The 4,398-nt window shown below is 41.2% G+C and overlaps 1 long non-coding RNA gene across 1 annotated transcript in view; it reads left to right on the forward strand.

Annotated features, from left to right (window-relative positions):
- The window catches only part of LOC135235361 (uncharacterized), a 50,635-nt gene extending 46,616 nt beyond the window's left edge, over window positions 1-4,019 (forward strand). Inside the window, exon 4 of the long non-coding RNA XR_010324363.1 lies at window positions 3,607-4,019. This is a non-coding gene — a long non-coding RNA (uncharacterized LOC135235361). The remainder of the gene's footprint in view (window positions 1-3,606) is intronic.
- Window positions 4,020-4,398: the final 379 nt, after the last annotated feature.

Consider the following 4,398-nt stretch of genomic DNA (forward strand, 5'->3'; position numbering starts at 1 on the left):
TATCTCAGAAACCGTTGTACTGGGTTGAACTTCTGCTCTTCTTCCTTGGTGTATTTTGGGATGCTGGCAGTTGGTGTGGCTGTGTGGCTTTCACCATCAGTAGAATCTTATCTTTTAGCTCGGTGATCCCTGGGACCGCTGCTGTCATTTCCAAACAAAACCAAAATAAACACGTCTTGCCTGGTTTTAGCAAATATTCTTTACACAACAGATATACTTTGAGTGTGAACAATACAGAAGATCCAGTCAAGACAATAAAACAATACATTTTTACAGTTGCCATCTAATTTGGAAAACATCTGTAGAATTTTTAACGATAATTTGTTTGACTCACTGGTTTATTTCACCATCTTTTACACATTGAGTTTATGGCTCATCTGAGGAATGGGTGTGTATACTGTATATTATGCCTGTCTAGGTGATAAAGAGGGTAAAGAATGCATTCTCTGGAATGCACAATTTGGTAATCTCTTGTTTAGCAAATGGGACCTCATTATTTTCAGTGAACAGCGCTCAACTGTGCATTCTGAAATTATGCAGAAATCAAGAAGGTCCAATCATTATGGGAAATTGAACAAGTGTGAACAAGTCTGGGTCACTTGACCTTGGCCTCTGTCCTGTAACCAAACCCATGATCTCAGTTCTTCCTGAGTAATATTTGTAAGGGATTTAGCCCTTTGAAAGTATGTTTTTGGAATGTCAGTGTTCTCAAACTCCATTGCTTTCAATGACCAGTAGTGATCAGCATTAGAATGTACAGTTAAGAGCATTCTAATCATAGATTTGTGATCTTACACCTTAAAGGGTTAATTTGATAAAATGTAATCTTACTTATCCAAACTAGTACCAGAAAAAAATTGCATGAAAAATGCAACCTTCATAAATTAAATTCCACTCCCTCATGTAAATTTTCAGTTTGAGTGTTTTAGCATCATGTCTTTGCACTTCCATTGACTGAAAGCAAGAGGGTTTAGTAAGAGCATAGTAAAATAGCTAAAAGAGTATATTTCACTGGTTATTATTGCTAGTTTTCTAAGTAATTACAACCTTAAAGTTTACAGGTCACAGACTGCATGAAAAAGCTGTCGGCAAATCCTTTAGGTTTGTGGAACAAGAAAAACAAAAAAATGGGTCCGTTCACAAACATTAGCAAATGTGATTCGAGTCAAAGGCATGTCTCAAGGTTGTCTCCATTTAGCTTAAAGTACCGGTCTGCGTGATCAAGAGACAAATGACATTTGTAGCTTTTGGCTGCCTTGCACTTGCACTCAAACTGTATCTCATCGTGACATTTAAAAGGGTTCTATTTCAAACCCGGGTTCTAACATTAAAGGCCAGATCGCAGTCTCCCACGGCCCTGACAGAGTTCCACTTGGTGGCTTTTACGCAATGAAGCTTTGGCTTGCTCTTTATTTCAAGTGATGAGCAGGATGGAGACAGGTCGGGAGAGCTGGCTCTTGCATGCCTGGTGGTCCTCTGTTCATTTCTGCCAGGCTTCAGAGAGAGGAGGAGGCAGGAAGTTCCCTGTTCCCTGTTTCCTGCGTGCACATGTACACACACAGTCCTTTTTAATACTGTTTTAAAGAGGGAATAATTAACAAGTTGTGCTAATGGCTTAAGTTAAGACTTGTCACCTGTTATTTCAGCATCATTAGATTGTTGGTGTAGTTCCTGTTTATAGAAAGAGGGGAAAGTCCTGGAAAGAAAAAGAAAGAAAGCGGATGTTTGCGGAAACGATAAAATACTCATGTGGCGATATTGTTTACATTGATGATTGTACCCCAAAAACAAGTGGTGTTATATGACTATCCTAATATATGTATCCGGAAATGACAGGGTCAGCCCATTTTTACAGAGTGCTGTTTGTCTGAGGTTTGCAGACAGTAGGACCCATTAATTCCTCGGTTTAACCGCTCATTTGTTTTGTGTTTACTCAGTTGGCAAACTGATTGCTTCATTGACCGTGTGAAATTAATAATGCACAGCTGTGCGGAGCTTGCAGTCCTCGCGGCGGGTCCCAGTTAACTCGTGGACACGAACGCTAGCAGGAAAATATTCGTGTCGGTGACACAGCCAGGAGATCAAAGGTCGTGAATCACTCCAAAAAACACAGATGTGGGAGATGCTGGAGGAAGACGCTGTCCCTCGCATTGATATACGTCTCAACAGTCAAACCCACTCGAACTTCTTTTCCATCTCATTAAACATTAAAGCGTGCGTTTATCATGATATTAATAATGCAGTGACAACAACCTTTTCCTGCTATTTTTCATTCATGTTATGCAACCGGCATATTGCACCGAACAGTGAGTGTCAGAGTGTGTTTTATGACACCCGCACCTGCGTTCGCCTCGGAGCCAATCGTTGTGCAGTCGAAACCCAGACGATAAAAGAATGCTCTTCTGAATCTGGCAGGTGTACTTTGCCAATGCTGCGGTTCAAGCTCCAGGACAGACAAGGCTACAGCCAAGCTTTCCCAGAAGAGTCTAATCTCAGAGAAACAGATAAAAAACTATTTTCGAAAGGCTTTTTCTTTGGCCAGCTCTGAGGAACCCTGCCTGTGCGAAGTCTTAGGACACTGAGTGAAATTGACTCGCGTCTCCACTTGTCTGTTTAGACAGAGCTGAACCATATCAATAAATTCACGAGAAAATTCACTCACAGTTTTTATGCAGTACCAGTAAAAAGCATATGTTTTTTATGGTTTTTATTGCCATGATATTTACAGGTTTTCTTTTAAATTACTGCGCTTAAGCCAGTGATATACTGATATTGCGGTGAATGTCAAAGGGTAGGCTAATAATTTGTCATCATACAGAGAGCTGGCATCACCGAGCTGATTTCTCTCGCGTTTACGTTGGCAGCTGACACACTTTTACCTGCGCCCTGGAGATGTAAGCCCAGGTGTGTGTCGAGTCTTGGCATCACAAATCCACACAATAATCACTGCTTGTTACTCAGTCAGTACTACCTGTGCATACCTCCTACGTTTCAGTTGGTGCTCGCAAAAATATAGTGAAAGTTCTTCTTGGTTCCTTTTTTTTTTTTTTTTTACGTTGCAGTGTTTCATTTCCAGTGCGCTGATGACGCCATGAATTATGAATGACCTGAGATGAAGTTCTGTCAGCGAGTAATTACCCCTTCCCCCGTCATATCTCCCGCATCATTAATTATTTGTGCTCCATCAAACATTCAGAAAATTTAAAAGGTATATGAAGTCTGTTGGAGATTGAATAATAAAGCTCAACATAGATATGAATTATCCGGCCGCATAAATCCTGTCATTTCATCAAAGGGCGGCAACCAGGCAATTAGATCCAAAAGAACTGGCGGCAACTGAAAATATGTTGTAATATCTGATAATATCGGACCCTCAAAATCCTCGTTTTGCTATATGGCAACTATATCGTCACATGATATTGGATATAAAACAGGTATAAAACATATTTTTGTTCAGAAGATGAGAATGTATTTCTCACCAATAAACTCCATTAACTGTGTTCGTGTGTTTCTTTGATTTCTGATGTTAGTCATCTCACCCACATTTTATCTGGCTGGGAACATCAGTGCGTTTGTAGAAATGACTGTTTCAGATTTTCCATGTAGGCGGTGGATGTTTCCATGTCTGGATCACCATTGACACTGGTCTTAATTTTCAACCGAGTTAACGTGTTAACACGCGAAGCAGTGATGGTCAATGGCAGCAACTGGCCACAAGAGGGAGCCTTTGAAGAAATGCATTCAATGATTGGCGTCAGGCCGCAGTCCTCAGGTGAGTTCACAAGGGCAACTTTATATTTCTGTCTTTTAATGTGCTGTTAAATTATGATGTTATGTTATGTTTTTATGCTTGTTTGGAGGGAGTTTGGGGAGGGTGGTCTATTAAGTTAGAGCACCTGCATTGTGTGCCAAGCCCCAGTAGGCTGGGAGCAAAAGCTAGCTAGCAGCTAGCTCTCCGTCCATCCTACTCTTGTCATTCCTCTGGGTCAGAATAGAACCAATGCAGAAAATCTTTTCAAAAGGCCGGCCATTTTAAAATACCCTGCAGGCATTTTGTGAGTAAAAACTGGCCTGAAACTAAGCGATCCAGCAAATTGTTTCACGCACAGGCTTCACTCACCATCAGATCAAAATGCCAGGCAGAGCCTCTAATAAATATTTACCTGGAAAAAACAGCCCGCTGTGAGAATTCATTAGAAGCGCAACCTGTCACGGGTTTATACGGAGTGATCACTCACAGTTAGCATCGCTGCATGTGGGTGAGCCAGGCCTATAACTGCCCTGGCACTGAGCATTTCGGTGGAGTTTCGCTGTATATGAATTTTACAAGGGGATTGAGTCTGCCCCATACTATGATTCACCACCATTCCTGCCAATCCGAATCACAGTTCTACCTGT

Source organism: Anguilla rostrata, chromosome 11 (assembly GCF_018555375.3).
Source record: "Anguilla rostrata isolate EN2019 chromosome 11, ASM1855537v3, whole genome shotgun sequence".
In the NCBI taxonomy this organism is placed as follows: Eukaryota; Metazoa; Chordata; class Actinopteri; order Anguilliformes; family Anguillidae; genus Anguilla; species Anguilla rostrata.